The 19,697-nt window shown below is 43.8% G+C and overlaps 1 protein-coding gene across 6 annotated transcripts in view; it reads right to left on the bottom strand.

The window, feature by feature from the left end:
* NDEL1 (nudE neurodevelopment protein 1 like 1) overlaps positions 1-18,898 on the bottom strand; it is a 46,038-nt gene extending 27,140 nt beyond the window's left edge. For 3 of the 6 annotated variants that reach the window (XM_064495247.1, XM_064495249.1, XM_064495248.1), the window contains exon 1: positions 18,767-18,898. The gene's annotated coding sequence lies outside the window, so the exon portion shown is untranslated. Of the gene's footprint in view, positions 1-3,726; positions 3,912-18,766 lie in introns of those variants that run through there. The other 3 variants (XM_031467653.2, XM_031467652.2, XM_031467656.2) reach the window with 3 other exon arrangements.
* Positions 18,899-19,697: the final 799 nt, after the last annotated feature.

The raw sequence follows: 19,697 nt of genomic DNA, 5'->3' as shown, positions 1-19,697 counted from the left end.
CTGTACCCTCCCCCTTACTATGTACATCCGATGACTGTGTGGTCCATGGGCCAGTGTCCTCATGGAGGTTCATGACTACTAGATGCCTTCCTTGGCATGTAACGCTTGAATGTATTTGAATGTGACGCCAATCCTTCTACAAATAGGGTTAGTGCTGTTTTTATTTACAAATGTTATCATTCACGTGCCCAGTTTGAAAGTTTTCTGTGTGAGGCTGTTTTTTGTTGCTGTTATTGACCCATTTATACAGTATCAGAGGGCCTACGGCAGTTAGTACTTTCAAGAGGCTTAACTAAGTAGTGTTCCCTGCGGAACCTCAGTGTTTGCACCTCTCGGTGTACTATAAGGTATCCATTTGTCCCTGACTTTTGGTTCTTGAATGGGCCATATTCTTAATACAACTACCAATTTTTCCATCAGCGTCCCCTGGCGACTCAGGTTTTAAACAGCCTTTCAGGTGAAACTCCTTGAGAATCTAGTTCTATTTCTTGTATCCTCCTTATCCAGCTACTTAGTTCAGTGTCAAATAATTCTAGCAAAACTACTTTAATATGGTTTCATTATAAACATGCTTCTGTTTTTTGGCTGAATCTTATGTAAACTGAATATTGACAACAATTTTTCTAATTAATAGGCTACTTATACGACTCACTTTTTTGGTCCCTCAAACAGTATTGTAATTTATGCCAGAAAACTTTTACTAAAATGACTATCATCTTCTATTCCAGAACAAACCAATTAAAAACATTTAACAGGGGACCAAGTGACAGGAATAGCACAGCGTAACAGTTATGAGTCCAGACCCTGGATCCAAACTGCCCAGGTTTGAATCAGAGTCCTCTACTCACTAACTGACCTTGGGCAAGTTACTTAACCACCCAGTGACCCATTTTCTCACCTATAAAGTGGAGACACTAATTTTAAAAGAGTTGTTATAAAGATTGAGTTAATGTTTGAAAGTACTTAGCACAGAGTCTGGAACATAGTAAACACAGAATAAATTTCATTAAATTATTAAAAAAAAAAAAATACCTGGTGGTGTGATTGCAGACCTTTGAAACATAACCACAAAATAAACGTGCTTCAGAATTTATAACAAATGATACCTTAAAATTAATCACTTCCAGAAGCTATGTGCATATTTCAGAGATATTACCATTACTGAAAACATTTCTAAAACCTCTTTTGGAACAGCCTTGAAGAGCCAGATAAAAAACTAAACAAAATTTCTTTTTTTGTGATCACAGTTAATTTTTACTGCTTCCTAATTGGTACTATCCAGCTTTATTACTCTAATTTCATTCGAGTTATCCATTCCAAAACTCAGATTTTTTACAAATTAAAATTTGCTACCACTGCAGATATTCAAAAGACCTTCTCAGGGACTATAAAGACAATCTGTTCATCTTGCTTCAAGTTACAACAGGATGTGTTCACTGTGTTATTTGAAACTATGTAACTGGAGATAGTAGGCTATAGAAAGTTGGCCAATACAGAAAACTATCGTTTAAAAAAAAAGAAAAATAAAGCTTTAATGACACGTCTACAAGCTTCTGCAGCTGAAATGAAGGTAGATAATTATGTACTTTCCCTACTACCCAAATCTCTCAATACCATGTCTCCTATGGACAGAGTTAGAATCTGAAAAGTATGACAACTTTTACATGGGGCATTATCATACCGTGTGTGACCTTCAGAAATCCAGCAACTGACAAATCAACTCAATATAAAACAGCCTGTCCAAACTGCTAGGGTTATAAAGGAATTATTCTTTGTGTAATGATAAGAAAATCCATTTTATATGACATTGTCCTCTTGTTAGTAGTTGTACAATGGACTGCTGAGACTGGAAGAGTTTTTCTGGAACTCCCCATAGATAAGAGGTGCCTTTCTATCAAAATTCTTCTACTTCTCCCAAAAGTGATGTTTACAGAATTTTTAACTTTTCAAAGTTGATCATACAGTCTCCCTTTTGGTCCTGACTACCAAACTTCTTTTTCTACCTTATGAGTATTCAGAAACTTATGTCAGAAGTAATTTTAAGCTTTAGTAACCAAATTTATCTAAGCGAGACTTAAAATGAAAATAAAAATAAGCCTCGGAGATGTCATGAAAGCCAGATCTACATTTTTACTTATTGTAAGTGCTCCTCTTCCAATTTCAATTTATTTAATTTTTAAAAGCAAAAAACAGAACTTAAAAAAAAAACAGCTTCATAAGATTTAGCAACTTCTATCTGGACCAGGTCAACCTGCAACCAGGGCTAGCCAAAGGGTTTTGTTATTGTTGTTGTTGTTCCTTATAATCTCTGTTTTTAAATTATAATTTTAATAAAGAATCAGAAGATGGGGGGGAGGGTATAGCTCAAATGGCAGAGCGCATGCTTAGCGTGCATGAGGTCCTGGGTTCAATCCCCAGTACCTCCTCTAAGAAAAATAAACCTACTTACCACTCCCCTCCAAAGAAAAAAACAAGATTCAGAAGAGGTATCTTAGTTCTCCTCTATTCTCAACACATGACTTAATGCTGCATTTTACCCCACCAACTTCATAATTTAGCAAAGCCATTATCCTATTTCACAAATGGATTAAGAGCAACACAATTTATCAGACAAAACAATTAGGCAGCAACCGTGAACAAGTCTTAAGAGTAGGATTTCTCTTAAAACTGAGTACCAGTTCTTGTCCTAGGTGGTCTGCTCAAAAGTATGTGAATAAATCTGCTACTAGCTTCTGGTATTTTGACAAGTCAAATTTTTCTACTTTGCTTTCTAGCTGAGAAGAGGGTAAAAATCCCCCAAAAAGAAACCAGAACTCCAAGCCGGGAGACGTAAATTCAGAACCAAGTGAAGCCACTCACCAGTTGATAACAACCCACAGTATAAATTACCTATTACCCCAACCCCACCTGGTCTCAATCTCGCCATTCGTCAAATGGCGATAACAGAAATCAGGCACAGCCACCAGGTGATGAGATTCAAAGGAGATAGCAAGAGTGCCCTGAAACGCGTAAAGGCGCCACAGAAATGGAATGTAATTATCAGTAGTGAAAGAACCCTCACTTTCCTGGCAAAACTTAAATGGTTACTTCGTTGCTTACCAGTTTAAAAAAAAAAAAAAAAAAAAGGTGAGCGCAAGCAACCCGAACGTTTGGTAGCACTTTTCTGAACTCCAAGAAGGGTGATCAGCAGTTACGGGCGGGCAATCACGGGAATGCCATCTGAGCCCAAGGTGGGCTGCTTCCGCTCTCGACCCCCGCAGGAGAGAAGCGATGAGAGTTCAAAATTCAACCTGGCTCCGAACCACCCTCCCAGCAGAAGGAATGGGGGGAGGAGGCGGTGGAGGGACAGGGCTGGGCACGCCGCTGCCACCTCCAACGCGGAGCACTCCTTGCGCCACTAGCGCCCGGGCCCACGGTGCCACGTCCCGGCCTCCGTCCCCGCCATCCCTCACCCCACCCCCGGACGCAGGGACATCCTCCAGAGGCCGCAGGGCTCGCACCCTTCCAAGCGCCTCTGGTGGGCCCCACCTCGGACCAGGAAGGCAGGGGGCAGTTAGAGCGGTTGGAACAGTTGCCCCCGGACTGGCCGCCCCAGCACCCGGGCCCTGTCCGGCCCGGCGGGGCCTCGGACACAGCCCCAAGGCCCGGCCAGCTCCCTGGGGACAGGCCTCGGCGCCGCCCGCCCGTCCCGGAGCCTTCGGGAGCGGCCCGGCACCGCAGGCTCACCTCCAATGTGTCAAAAGCGCATGTTCGCCGCCGCTCGACCGACGTCTCCGCTCCGCTGGCCTGGCCAGGCCCGCCCAGCCGCTCAGCTCCGCTCCAGTCCGCAGCCCTGAGCTCCACTCCGCGCACCTCCGCGCGCGGCTCCTCCCCGACACGTCAGGGGCTGCCAGGGAGTCCGAGGCCATTCTCTGACGCACGTGGGCGGGGTTCGGAGCATGCGCGCGAGAGTGCGTGTGGCCGGGGCGTGGCTGCGGCGAGGGTGGCGTCACAGGGGGCGGGGCCGGGCAGGGCCTGGCGCGCTGACGTCAAGCAGGCTGCGGCTTTCTGCGCAGGCGCTTGGGCCCCCGCAACTTGCTGTTTGCGACCTTTGCGGTTCCTCAAAGAGGCTCAGCGTTCAGGAAAGTGGCGTCATCGTGAGTGAGGACCTGCCTGCCAGTTTTCAGCCACTAAGTCCTGAAATTGTCTGTTTCAGTGTACCCGTTTATAAGAAGAACCTCGGCTCAGTTTTCACCTCCGAGTCCACTCCTACCACCCAATAGACTACCGGGCGTATTTTAGCCCCCTCATCACTCTCATAAAGCCGTGTTGTCTTTACAGCACCTCCACTAGCTGAAATTTTATACTCCCTGTCTTCTTCCAGTAAAATGTAAGTTCCATGAGAGCCAGAGCCTCATTCCTTTCTTATTCCAGCAGATAGCTGGTCCCAGGAAAAGTGAGCACTCAGATATTTGATGAATTAATGAATGGATTCATTGAGGGCACCAAGGGATTATAAATATATCCCTTTCTATATTTTATATATCTAAATGTCTATTTATTTATATATCTAAACATCTTTATATACCTAAACGTGTATGTGTTTTCACCCCCCTGGGGCTCCCAACTAACGGAATCCATTGCATACATACATATTCCCCACCAGGAGACTTGGAGAAGGAAGAGGGCTTAGAGGGGGCAGGGGGCGGCGGCTAAAAAGGGGAGAAATGAGAATGGACAACTGCCTAGGAAGTGGAAACTTGAAGAAATAAAGCTGTTTTTAAAACAATTTTAGGAACTTTTGCTGTGTAATGTACAGTGTAATTCTCTGATGTCAGTGCTCTTGGGATTGGGTTTGGGAGGTTTGGGGATACAGTAATGATGTGTAAGACAGGCCTCAAGGTGAGCCTGGGAGGTCCAGTTATATTTTTGAGGGCATGGACATAAACAGGAACAATGCAAAATGGATTCTAAGAGATGTCAAAATCAATGAAAGTCAGAGAAGTGATTAATAGGGTTGTGGAAAGGATGGCACCTTGAGCTAGACTTTGAAGGATATCAGATTGAAAAGATCTTGAGAATAATGAGTAGTTTGCCTTTGTTGCACCATTTGTATGTACTGGCAATTGTGCTAAATGTTTGTTTTGCATAATTTAATTCTCACAATAACCCCATGAGATAGGTACTGTTATTATTCCCACTTTAGCAATGAGGAAACCAAGACTCAGCAAGATAAAGTTGCCCAAGGTCACCCAAGTGGAAAAAAGAGGCCTCAAGGTTCAAACCCACCTAGTCTGGACTGTCTCACTCCAGAAACCACACTGTTAACTACTGCTGTAGGGCCACTCGGGGGGGACCATTTATTGAGCTAGAGCATCGTGCTAAGACCTTTATGTACACATTTTCTCCCTCGATCCTCACAAGTAGCTGGTGAGACTGGAATTATTACCTTCACTTTATATATATTGGAAAACTGATGCCCAGGAGAGCTAGGGTTTAAACGCAAGCAGGTCCAAGCCCAGTGACCTGGGACATCGTGGAAGCTCTTTCAGGCTCTGGGCCTCTGTTTTCCTGGCTGAAGCTGTGCTCTGGTCGATGAGATCACAGGAAGAGAGGTGATTAAGCAGGGAGGCCTTCCTGTGGACCTAGTGCCAAGACAAAACAGTCCCACCCTAAGAGATAAAAATAAAAGCTGCAACTTTGTCCCTGCTTCTTGGCTAAAGTCCTGGGAAACACACTGAGTCACCTAATGGCAGGCCAGGTCCAGCAGAAAACGTTGGTGTCGTGTTCCAGGCCACCACCCCTCCCACCCAGCCTGGATCCAGAGCCAGTGTTTGTCAGGACTGGTGCCGGTCCTATATTAATCAATGGGCTTTGTCTGGCAGGGCTCTCAGGCATATCAAAGCCCTGGACTGATCTTCCTCTGTGCTGAGTTCTCTCCCAAGTAACAGCAACCTTTGCCCCACTCCCTGCTTCCAATATTCCCACCCAGGGAAAATAAAGTGGAGATGAAAGCTGAAGGCAGCCTTTCAAGGCAACAGAAGTTATAATCTAGCTTTGTGAAGGCAGAAAGGTGAGTGAGGGTTGCCCCACCCTCTGCCCTCATAGACCAGTAGGAGGGGGTTTGCTGAGGTATGGGTCCCAGTACAAGGTCTTTCTTGGATAGAGCCATGGTGGTCAATGACAGTCCCTAAGAGTATCATATCTTCTCTGCCACAAACTCTCCAGGAAAGAGAGGCTGAGTTTCACTGCTGGGTGGAGAGGGGTTGGCCAGCCGCCTTAGGGCACACCTGGACACTAATGCACACTCCAGCTCATGAAAATGCTGGACTCCAGCCACATCACACACTCACAAAAGGTGATGCATTGCACGCAGGCCTGCAGTGAAAACTTTGAGATGGGCATGACTGTATTGAATCAGGGGAGCAGACACCACACGATCGAAGGATTTTTTCAGTCTAATGTCTCCATATTTCTTTGGCCAGCATTTTCTGCAAAGCTTTAGGGGCACAGATCAGGCTGGGCAAGGGACTCCTGGTGTCCGGTTCATTACTAATGGCCTGCTGGGTACGTCCACCAGGTGTGCTACCACCATCTCCACCTCTTTGTGTGTGAACCCCAAACAGATCCTCTATTTGCCCCAGCTGAAATTTCCAAGAACATTTTTACGTTCCTGTCAATGGTGTCATCACTCTCCTAGTCACTAAGGCAAGAAGGCCTCATCAACTCACCCTTAACTGTCCCCTGCCCCAGCTTTCATTTCACTCACATGGTCACCAAACCCAAAAGACTTTCGCTTCATAAACTCTCAAATAAATACATTTCCCAGTATTCTGCCCCTGAATCTCCCTAGTCCAGAGTCTCTCTTCCCAAACTTCTCTCCCTTAAATTTCTTGTTCCAGCCCCACAGTCTATACAGCCATCAGAGCACTCTTTCTAAGATCCCACTGTGTACAGAGCATCACTGGCTCCAAAACTTGTTTTGGCAACCTACTGCTTTTGTGATAAAGTGCAAACTACAAAGTCTGGCATTCAAGGCCCTCCCAAAGCAACTCCAACCCACTTCTCCAGTCTATTTCCTGCAGTTTACCTAGCTGGGGTCTAATTAGACCCTCCACTGTCTCCCCCTAGATGGACAGTTCCCTTCCTCTCTGGGCCTTTTCTTGACTCCCATTGCCCTGTGCACTACAGCTGCTCTCTAGGCTGGCCAGTCTGCCTTCCTCTTTGCCTTGTAAAAATCTTGCTCATTGTTACCTCCTCCAGGAAGCCTTCCCTGATATCTAAAGCTCCAAAGTAAGTGCTCCTGCCTCTCAGCTCAAGTAGAGCCCTGCATAGTTCACAGGAGACTTACTGAACATGGCCTTTTAGTCACAGAGGTGTCTGACCACCCCCAAGGAACCAAAGTTCACTGAGCGCAGGAACAGTGTTAATTGTCCTAATATCCCCCAGCAACAGGCACTTAGCAAACTCATTTAATATGCTTCAGTGAAAGAAAGAGAATGAATCCATGGTTTGGTGGCTGTAATTCCAAATGCAAGACTGACAGCACTTTCTGGAAAATGCCTCACATTCTGAGAAGAATTACCGTATAAAGAGAAGAGTTTCACTAGCATGAAAGGCCAAACTTAGGTGATGCCAGATTACAAAGGAACTGAGATTTGGGGCATGGGTAATTATGACTTTTCTTTGGCCTAAATCTGTATAAACTCAGTCTATGGCACCTACAATCCCCAAAGCAACATCATTTGCTTTTGTGATAAATAAATAAATTAATAATAATAGGAGTTTTAGGGGGGAGGGTATAGCTCAAGTGGTAGAGTGCATGCTTAGCATGCATGAAGTCCTGGGTTCAAGCTCCAGGACCTCCATTACAGAAAATAATAATAATTAAATAAACCTAATTACCTCCCCCCCTCCAAACCATAAGAATAAAATAAATGTTGAGAAAAATAATAAAATTGTTTTAAAATAATAATAATAATAGGAGTTTTTTCTAATTCTTTTTTTTTTCTTTTTGGTTTCTCTATTTTTTTTTCTTTTTCAAATGGAGGTACTGGGAATCGAACCAAGTACCCCATGCATGCTCAGCATGTGCCCTACCAACTGAGCTATACCCCCACCCCCAATAGGATTTTTTTAATAAAAAAACAAATTATACACTTGGACCTGGAGGTGAGAAGTGGTTTGACAGAGGAAAGTCATTCATTCATCAGCTGTGGGTTGAGTGCTTGCTCTTTTCTAGGCTTTGTTCTAGGCCTTGGGGCTTCGACTATATAACTATAAAACGCACCCCCCCACCCCTCACCCCCAGAGCTCATACTCTAATCGGGAAAGACAGTAAGCAAAGAGGCAAATTTATTTCTGTCAGGTCATGACAAATGCTATAAAGAAACGTAGCCATGGTGGGGAGGGTGTAGCTCAAGTGGTAGAGCACATGCCTAGCATGCACAAGGTCCTGGGTTCAATCCCCAGAACCTCCTCTAAAGAAAAAGAAACAGCCAAGGTAAGAGGATAAGGTGTGGCAGGGGCTGCTCCCTGGGGGGATAATGTTCATAATCTTCTCCATAATTGTCAAGGCCCTTAAAATAACTATATCAAATGCAGATGCAATTAAGAGCATAAAAACTGGATGCCTTAAATAAAGATGTTTATCTTCCCAGTCATACCCATCATAGTGCCTGCCATGGTTGGAGGAATGAGTTCACTAGGTGGTCGATTTCCCCTTCCAAGATAAGGAGTGATAATCAGTTCATGTTTGATTTCAATGCCCACGTTTGGTGGTTTCCTAACCTTTGACCCCTTGGGAAAAGAAAGTTCCATCTGTTGTCTTTACTGCTGTGTTTATTGCATCCTCAGTAGCTTCCTGAGCAAACAGTGCTTACCAAGTACCCAAAGCAACTCAGGCTCTCAAACCTCAGCTCTTCCATCAGAAGTTGTCCCCTAAATTTCAAACTCCAGTCAGCTGGAAGTCACCAAAAAGGCAGGAATTGGGTGATAAATTTGCTGTGAGGGGTTTCAGGCTCCAGACCTCCTTGCTTCCTCCCCTGTCCATAGTGTCTGTCTGAAAATGCAACCTGCTTCTGGCCCTCACAGGGTACTGTACCCTCTGAAGACTTCTGGGTGTAGCTCGCTGAAAAGTGGCCCTCGCAGGTGAGAAACATGAGGACGATTGAGGTTGAGTTTGCAACAGTCCTACCTGTCAGAGTCCTGCCCTGGTTACTGGTACCTGGAAGGAAAGGGCCCTCATCCTTATCTGGGGCTGGGTTGGGGGCCAGTGAAGTGAGGTTGCAAGAGTCTCCTTCCCCTTCTGATGGAACCTGATACCCTGCCGTGCCCCCAGGAATCTCTTGTCGCTGCCCCACTTCTTCCCCAGTCGCCTACCTGAACTGTGAACTTCCTCCCGTTCTGGAACTATCTGCAGCCTCCTGGTCTTCCTGGCTTCAGAGCCTCCACTCCCCCAAGCTTCGATCTTCACTGTCAGCCATGGCCCCCACCCCAGCCCCTTCTTGGTCACTACCCACACCCCACCCAAGAATGGCAGCTGCCTCCACAGAAAAGGATAGCACAACACTGTTAATTGCTAATTTGGTTAACACCTGGTAACCCCCAGGGCTGTTGACATCACACCTACGTAAACACTGTGACTATCCCCAGACAAAAGCAGTATCTTCTCATATACCTTTGCACAGACAGGTGGCACCAGTTTTGCCTACTCCCAAGCCATTCTTGTGAAATGACAGGGCTTCAAAGAAATGGAGTGTTTCTTACCAACCTGAGCTGATTGCCATCAGGCAATTTCAGCCAATCCCACTACCACTAAGCCAATGAGTCAAGGTTATCAGGAATGAAAGATGGTGAATTCAACCGTTTGACAAATGTAATTGTGTGCCAGGCACTGTTCTAGGCCCCAGGGATAGAGCAGTGAACACATCAGGCTTACAGAGAAGAAGGGAAAGAATGGAGATTAATTACCTGCCCCCTCCAAAAAAATTCTTTTTAAATAATATGTATAATATGATCCCACTTTTGTAAAATAGAAATAATACACATGTATCTGTATATATATGTGTATGTATGTGTGTGTGTGTGTATATTCTAGAGAAAGTCTGGAAAGATAGACACCAAAATATTAACAGTGGTCATGTCTGGGAGGTGATATCATAGGTAATTCTCTCTCTCATCTGTTCCTTTTTTGTTTCTTTTCTGTATTTTTTAACCGAAAATGGTTAACTGTATAATTTTTTTTAAGTTTTAAAAAAATAACTATATAGCACAGGAAACTATATTCAATTTCTTATAATAAGCTATAATGGAAAAAACTGAAAATATATATGTATATGTATAACTGAATCACTTTGCTGTACACCTGAAACTAACGTTGTAAATGAACTACACTTCAATAAAAAAAATTTTTTTTTTAAAGAATGCATCCAAACTTAACAAAGCACGACCATGTCCTCAAAATTCTTTCCAGTTTTCCTAAGTCTGTGGCTTTAGGACCATTTTGAAATCCAGCCTTTCAGCCAAGTCATTCCAGCAGACACAAAAGCTTCAGTAGGAAGGTTCCCAAGTTGGTAGCATAGCTCATAAGAATGAAGTCCTCCTGCTGTGACTCCCTCGTTACCCCAGTCTGGTGTTATTCTCTCCTGTAAACATGTGTGTGCTGGTTTCACTGACGTCAGTTTTCCACCCTACCATCTTTTCGACATCGTATCTTCTACACACCCACTAGCTGACAATGGTATTTGGGACTTTAATGCGATGTCAACTATAGCTAATCTGGAATGTAAGGATTGCTTCTCGGGGGAGGGGGCACTTGTCTGGTGACCATTGTCTAAATAAGGGAAACAACATGCTGACCATTTATAATTATAACCTAACATGGTAAAATGACAGTCCATGCAATCTCTGAGGAAATTTCACACTAGTTTTCATCTATTCCCGCAATACAACACAGGCCTTGACGTCCACTTTGACAATTACAGCAAGGGGGTCCTGTGGCCTTTACGTGAAAAGTATTTTCTGCTTACAATCAGGAGACTGGGCTCAGGAGCCCAGGAGCGTGCATTCCACAGAGACCAATTTTGATTCGTAAATACTGAAATGCAGAAATAAGACATCCCACGTTTGCTGTTAGTCACCGGAGAAAGTTCCCTTCTATGAAAAGAAAACAAGCATTCCTTTGGAGGGGTGCAGGCCAGGCCGAAGAGAAGATGTGAATGGACGTGCTGGGGGCAGGACACGCAGGGAGCCCTTTCTTCCAGCATGTTGCTGTTTCAACAAATTTCTAAAGTCGCCTGTTCTCAGGGTGGTCATTAAAACCCTGACAAAAAGATATTAGAGGAAACAATGTGAAAGCAAGAGGCCCAGACACCCAGCGAAGGCAATCAAAGGGGGGCAAGACCCAACCTCCACCCCAAGCTGAAGGTGCAGGCCCCACCCCTTCTCCGGGCTCCCCACCCTGGTGTGAGAACCCGGCCACGCCCCTGCTGGCTGCTGTTCCCTCCCACTACCTTAGGAATTCAGGTATCTGTTCTCTGCCAAGTCAGCCCCATCACAGGTGATTTTGCATGACTTCCCTTTGCTGAGCCTCAGTTTCTTCATCTGCAAAATGTACAGGTTGGACCAGATGATACTGTTGACAGCTTCTGTGAGTCAGGACCCACCCTGTCATCCAGGTGCCAAGCACCCTCCTGGGGGTGCTCAGACCCTGCTTCTCCTTGGCCAGTTTCCCAATGTGACAGGGTCAGCCCTGTCCCAGATAAGTGGGGGTAGGTGACAAGGATGATCTTGCTCCCGCCAGTGTTCCTTTGCTATGCCCCAGGGAACCGCAGAGCTTGCAGAAGGAAGCACCCCCACTGGGACACGGGGCATGCTAGAGGGCAAGGCTCAATCACTCCACTCTACAGGAAAGTGGGAAGGGGAGGGTACTTCAAAGGCTGAATAGCAAATGAAGAAACCCCAGCTTCCTTCCCCTGAGGGCCTCCCAGAATGCTAACAGCCTGTACCCTCTAGACAGGAGATCGGAGAGTTTTTCTTGACAGAATAATCTCCCCAACCCAAAACCCTTAATTTAATCACATCCGCAAAGTCCCTTTTGCCATAAAAGGTAACACACAGGTTCTGGGGATTAAGACCTGGACATCTTTGGGGCGCTTTAATTTTGCCTCCACACCTGATGTTCCAGTTTTACTACCTTCACAACATTTGCCATTTCTGCATAATCATCTTTGAATTTTTCTTTGAATTAGCTCACTTTCCAAAAAATGAACTTAAATCCTACATTTGCCTCATCCTAAACAATCATATCTACAAAATCATAGAATTGATTGTGTCATATTTTCCCTAATTCATAAATTAAATTCGTGACCATTAAGATGTCAAATGTTTCATCCCTGTACCGCATAACATCACTTGGCGCACCACCAGTAGCACACAGACTGTCCTTCGGGGGGAACCAGAATAGAATCCAGCCTTCTGATTGTACAGAATAGGGTAATTTGTCCAAGAATGCACAGCAGCAAAGAGCAAGACGGCAGCCCCACCCCCGACGTCTTCCCCGACTCTGTGTTCATCAATCGCAGCTTGAAAGGACGTCAGCTTTTCCTTGACAGCGTCCCTGCGTGGGTGATTCATATCATTTAGGGCTCAGTTCCCCTTCTGCGACACTCACAGATATTTTATGTTCCGAAAGTAGGGTTTCCTATTGCTTCTGTCTGCCAACAGTCACACATCCTACTTATCCGTGTTAAGCAGTTGGCGTTTATTTGACCCACATGTGGACAGCAGCCAGGTCCTGGGGAAGAACGCACTGCAAAGGGAGGTCTGTGGCCAGTGGTGACTTTGCACTGTGCCCCTTGGCATGTGTCCCAGCTGCAGACTGAACTCGGACACTGCTTTTGAGAAGACAGAGTTTCCACACACAGCGTGTGGGATGATAGAATTGCCCTCCTCTTCCATAACAATGAGCTTGCCATAAAAATAGCTTTCATTTATTGGCTACTTCATCTGGGACAGGCTCTGTGACTAGTGCCTTACACACATCCATTTACAACAACCCTATGAAGTAGCTATTAATGTTCCCAATTTACAGCTGAGAACACCATGTCTCAGAGAGGTTAAGCAACTTGTCCAGGATCACACAGCTCACGTGACAAAGTCTGTGTTCACAGAACTTCAGAAGACACAAGAGAACTTAGAAATCCACCCAAGACAAGGAATGACAATGAAGAGACCAGAGAGGCTGAGCATCCTGCCCAAGGACACGCAATTAGTGGCAGACTCGGAGACCGCATTCAGGTCTTCAATTCTCAGACCAGTTGGTTCTTTCAGGTTTTCTATCTTTTAAGCTCTTCTTTTTTGGATGGCTTTTTCAGATGCCTGCCTGCCTGATCAGCTGCTTTTTTTCTCATCGTTGCATATATCTCTCCTCCCCGGTGCTTTTGCCCATCATTTTCTCTCTGATTGAAAGCCGCGGAGGAATCTAATGAAGATCCCGGAGTGATCCTTCCCCATCTCTGCCTCTGACTTAACAGGAAAAAAAGGAAGTGCTAGAAAATCTCCCTGAGTCTATATTCATTAATTTGGAATTAGTAATTATTTAACCAGAAAAGGATTAATGTTTACCTTCATCCTTCCCACCTCCCCTCCAAAAGAGACTGCTAAGCAGATACGCAGTGGAAAACAAGGTTAGCCGAGGCATGATCAAAAGAGGAAATTGTTCATGCAAATTTTAACCCAATAAGAACCTAGGTGTCCATCAAAGGGGATTGACTAAATAAATGATCGTATATCCACACAATGGAATACCATGGAGCCAGGAATGATAATGTCATAGAACAATGTGTAATAAAATGAGAACAAATGATGGTTAGTAAGTCAAAAGCATGAATACAAAATCAAATGACCCTGCTTTCATTTTTATAAGTGCATACCGACCGGGGGCAAGGGAGACGACTGGAAGGATGTATTTATAACTGGTGGCTCTCTCTGGGTGGTTTATATTTTCTTTTTTGTGTTTATCTGTATTTTCCAAATTTTCTACAGTGAACACAGATTACTTTTATAATCTGAAGGAGAAAAAAATTCATTTTGACATAATCATTAAGAACTGCATTCTCTGAATGAAGTCTTTGAGATTACATATACAGAAGCATAAGGGACCAATCATAAGCCTCTTTACTGAGCTGGCTATATGTGAGCAATTTAACAATTATCACATGCTGGTAGAAAGGTGAGCAATGGACATAAATAAGTGGTTCTCAGGAGAAATACAAATGACCAATAAACACATGAAAAGATCCTCAATCATTTCATTAATAACTTTTTTTTCTTGTGGTTTTCTTATTTCATTAACAACTTTTAAAATGTAAATTAAAATGACAATATTGCTTTTTTTTTGCCTATTGGACTAGCAGAGTTTAAAACAAATGATAATGCCCAGCACTGGTAATAGTGTGAGGAAGCCGACACCCTCAGACAAGGCTGGTCCGAGTGAAAATGCTGTAACCGTCATAGTTACCATGATGGATTGAACACAAGTATCTCCACTGCCTCCTGAAACACCACAAAAAAGACAGGACAGAAATTAGGAAAGGGAGAAACCCACAAGGACAGAGTGCGGAAGAGGAGACAACAGCGGACAAGAGAGGTCAACAGAATCTTAGAAGATGGAAAGCAGATTGGTAAGTGCAGCTGACAGACTAGATCAGAGAAGGCTGGAAATTAAATGCCAACCAGAAGCAGGTAGTGTCTGCCTCTGAACCACAGAAGGTGGAGTGCCAGCTGTGTCAGAAGGCAGGGTGGGGCGGGGCCAAAAACAGGAAGGGCTGTCGAAAGCACAGCGTGTTTACAAAGCACTTAGAGACAGACTTCACAGCCCAGGCAATTGACCTCTCTCCCAGCCCAGCAGGAGTTGTCTTATTCTCGGGAGAAATGAACCTAGAAAAGCTCCAAACCTTGGGACACTGGGCATATAAGAGGGTGAGGCTGTCACTACCCTACACAGGGAAGTGGGACAGAGGGAGGGGGACTCTTCCAAGTCTGCATATCAAATGAGGAGACCCCAGCTTCCTTCCCCAACTGACCTCCAAGAATGCTGGCAGCCTGGCTTGTACCCTCTAGGCAGATCAGAGTTTTTCTCAACAGAATCACATGGCCTGGTCTGGCCACTTGATTGTTTAGAGGGGCCCAACAGCCAACAAGCCCCCAAATCCCCCAAACATACACACACACACACACACACACACACACACACACACACACACACACGGCCTTCCAGCTTCTAATCCTTGGTCATAAAAATGAACATTCAACTAGGAACCACTATACTTTTGCAAAAGTCTCCAATGTGAAAGATAGAACAAAATAACACAAAAGAAATTCAGGAGTAGTAAATACAATGCAGGAAGCAGAAGTTAAGCTGGAAAAACAAAAAACCTTAATAAATATCTTCAGAGAAAAAATGTATTATATCCATGAAACAAGAACATGGAGCTATAAAAGGAGTGAGAACAAATACCTATTTTTTTCCCTCACTGAAGGTTGACATACAAATAGCTGTAGTATGACCATAAAATTGAGAAACAATCTCAAAAAGAACAAAACACAGATTTCCCAAATGGGAGATTAAAAGCAAGAAAATGAGAAGATAAACCCCAATGTCCAACATCCAAATGAGAAGAGTACCAGAAAGAAAAGAGAGAAAATAAAGAGGAGGAAATTATTTTTAAAGGAATAGCAATTCCAGAAATTTTCCCAGAATTGAATAACATGCATGCCAAGATTGAGAGGTCTCCTGAGCATACAGTACCTTGAATCAAAAAACACCCACACACACCAGTGTTCATAGTAGCACTATATACAATAGCCAAGCCATGGAAGCAACCTAAATGTCCATCGACAGATGACTGGGTAAAGAAGTTGTGGTATATTTATACAGTGGAATACTACTCAGCCATAAAAAAGAATAAAATAATGCCATTTGCAGCAACATGGATGGACCTAGAGATCATCATTCTAAGTGAGGTAAGTCAGAAAGAGAAACAAAAATACCGTATGATATTACTTACATGTGGAATCTAAGAAAAAAAAAAGGACACTATGAACTCATTTACAAAACAGAGCAGACTCACAGACATAGTAAACACTCTTATAGTTATTGGGGAAAGAGGGTGCAAAGGGATAAATTTGGGAGTTTGAGATTTACAAATGTTAGCCACTATATATAAAAATAGATTTTAAAAACAAATTTCCTCTGTATAACACAGGGAACTATGTTCACTATCTTGTAACAACCTTTTATAAAAATATATGAAAGTGAATCTATGTATGAATATGAATGACTGGGACATGTGCTGTCCACCAGAAACTGACACATTGTAATTGACTGTACTTCAATTAGAAAATAATTAAAATGAAAACTTTTTTAATTTAAAAAGGAGGGAAATAATGAACTGCATAGCTCAGAGAACAACGCTCACACAGTCCTAGCATAACATACTTACATAACATTGATTTAACCTAATGTGTGATCAACCGCATCAGGAAGATGGGGGAGCAAAAACGTGGCTCAGGTGATATACCAGTGCTATACTCTTACCTTTCATAATAAGAAGTCAATAGATAATAACTAAAATAGAAAAAATCCATACAGGCACTTTATTTGGAAATAGAAACAATGAAAATAATTGAAAATATTTCTGTCTGGAAGGGAGCACTTGGAAATGGGGAGATGGGATAGAGAATTGCTATTTTTCATTGTAAGCTTTGTGTTGCTTTCATAAAAGTGGATATGAAAATTTTTTTTAATGGTATGACATTTATTAGAAGAATCTGGACAAAAGAATTAAAACTGTGAATATATGTGTAAACTTTCACCCAGCAATCAACTTGTAAGAATGTATCTTAAGGAAAGGACTAGTATGCAAAGATGTATTTCAATGATGTTTATTGCATCATTATTTATTATTATGCCAATAAATTGGAAATAACCTAAACACCCACTGGTAGGAGACTGGTTTAATAAGTTTTGGTGTATCCACACACTGGGATACTACACTGCCATTAAGAAGGACAGGGTAGATATTTATAGGTTAACATGAGATGATACTCAAGTGGTATTATTACATGAAAAAAGGATACAGGACAGTAAGTAGAATTTGACATAAGATACATATTGTTTCAAAGGCCTAGAGGTCTAGTTAATTTCCAGAATATTCAAGAACTCCTACAACTCAACAACAACAAAAATACCAAACAATTCTATTTAAAAATGGGCAAAGGATATGAATAGATATTTCTCCAAAGAAGTATACAGATGGCCAATAAGCACGTGAAAAGATGCTCTACTTCACTAATCATTAGGGAAATGCAAATCAAAAGTACAATGAGCTATGACTGCACATCGATTAAGAAAATAACAAAGTGTAGGTGAGAAATTGGAACCCTCATGCACTGCTGCTAGGGATGCAAAATGATGCAGCCACTGTGGAAAACGGTATGAAGGTTCCTCAAGAAATTAAAAATAGAATTACCATATGACCCAGCAAATCCACTTGTGAGCATATACTCAAAAGAATTAAAAGCAAGGACCCAAACAGATATTTGTACATTCACATTCATAAAACCACTATTCACAATAACAAAAAGGTGGAAGCAATGTCTCCCTTGACAGATGATGGATAAACAAAATGTGGCGGATACAGACAATGCAATGTTATTCAGCCTGAAAAAGGAAAGAAATTGACATGTGCTACAACCTGGATGAACTCTGAGGACATTAGGCTACGTGAAATAAGGACAAATACTGCATGATTCCACTTACACGAGGTACCTAGAGTGGCCAAATTCACATTGTCAGAGAGTAGAGGGGTGGTTGCCAGGGGCTGGGGTGGGGAGATTGTGGAGTTACTGTTTAACGGTACAAAGTTTCCATTTGAGAAGAAAAATTCTGGAGAGGGATGGTGGTGATGGTTGCAGAACAGTGTGAAAGTACTTAATGCCACTGAACTTTAAGCTTAAAAGTGGTAATTTTTATTTTATGTACATTTTACCACAGTAAAAAAAATGTAATTTTTTTTATGTCTAGAAATCTATACACCAAGTGTCAATAGAAATCTTTGGGGCTGGGATTATATAAAAATTTTCACTTTCTCTATATTCTTGGGATTTTCACCAAGCATCATCAGGGGAAAAAAATATGTCCAGTTTCACTTAGAAAATGAAATAAAAGTAACCTCAAACCCTGAGAATACCATCTTACAGTTTATAAAACACTTCCACAATCATTGCCCTGCATAAGCATCACAAACGTCCCACAAAATAGACACTTTGCCAGTCTGTATACCAGAAAACAGGTTCAGAGTGAAATGACTCGCCCAGAAAGCCAAGGAGCCAGGACTTCATCACAAGACCCAGCTTGGTCAGCGAGCTCAGCGCGGTTTCAAGCACCACACCAGCTGTGTCTCCGTCAGCCCCAGATAAATCTGTCTGAACCCAAGGCTCTCTCTCTGCAACCCAGAAAAGTGCTACCTGGGCAGCTCAAGAAATACAAAAACAAACCAAGGTGAAGGGATTTTAGGGGGATGGGGACAGATGACGTGGTTTCAGGAAGCCACCAAAGCCAAGTTCACAAACTAACCTCAGAGTTTGACAGTCCCCCACCACACGGACGGAGAGGGTCATCAGACCACCAGGAGCCCCCTATTCTGGTGTGTTGCCAGCCGGCCCTCACCTGGCCCAGCCCTTGTCCAAGCTGACCCCCTGCTCCCCCACTGTCCCAATGTACCTGGTCCTGTGTCCCAGGCCTCGCGGATCAGATCAACAGCAGCACTCGGGGGCCAGAGCCGAAGCAGCTGAAACCGAGCAGAAGTCAACAGGAAGTGTGAGAATCACCTTCTGACAAAAGAGACGCAAGGACAGGAAGTGGGTTCGAGCCAGGAAGGCTGGGGCCGGCCTTCTAGAAGTGAGGCAACCCTGTCAGCCTCATTGCTCAGCTGCGGTTGAGCAAGACTTCAGGGCTGGGGAAGGGGAAAAAGAAATTCAAGCCCGGCTCTTTAGCCAGGACTTCAAGCGTCCCTACTTCTACTGTCTGCATCGATGCCTCTGGGCCAGTGGTGGGGGGACAAGGTGAGGAGAAGAGCTTTCACATACCCGGGGCAGGAGACGCACAGAACCTGGCAGAGCACGTACGTGGCACTTCAGAGAATGAACTTAAAGTCAGGTAGCCTCCACCGACCACTTTCAGCTGTGAGACCTTCAGTGAGTTCCTTGGCATCTCTGCCTCTCATTTTCCCAGCTATGGTAAGGAGCTAACACCAGTACTGGCCTCACTGTCTAGTTTGGGCTTAATTGAGATAACATGTGTAACAGGCTTCATTTACATCCAATCAGTCCCTTTAGCGGCCCCTCCTTTCTGCCTCTCCAGATCTGACCCACTCCTTAAGTCTTGGTCAGATCAGACCACCCTGGTCTGAAGAGTCACCCCGAATACCTCTCGCCTCCACAGTGGCTGCAGGTCTCGTGTGTCATTAAGTCTCACCATGTAGGAGCAGCAACATTGATAAGAATGACTCCTGAGCCCCTTCACTGATCATTGCTCTCCCTGGGGACGCTTATCTCCCCAAGTCCATCCGGAGCTACATGGATTTGTCTCTGTATCGCCAGGAGCATCCAGCAGAGCACTGGAAGTTAGTCCATAAATGTTCGTGGACCTTTGA

This window comes from Camelus dromedarius, chromosome 16 (genome assembly GCF_036321535.1).
Source record: "Camelus dromedarius isolate mCamDro1 chromosome 16, mCamDro1.pat, whole genome shotgun sequence".
Taxonomy (NCBI): domain Eukaryota; kingdom Metazoa; phylum Chordata; class Mammalia; order Artiodactyla; family Camelidae; genus Camelus; species Camelus dromedarius.
The sequence above is the reverse complement of the archived record's forward strand: the minus strand, read 5'-3'. Positions and strand labels throughout refer to the sequence as shown.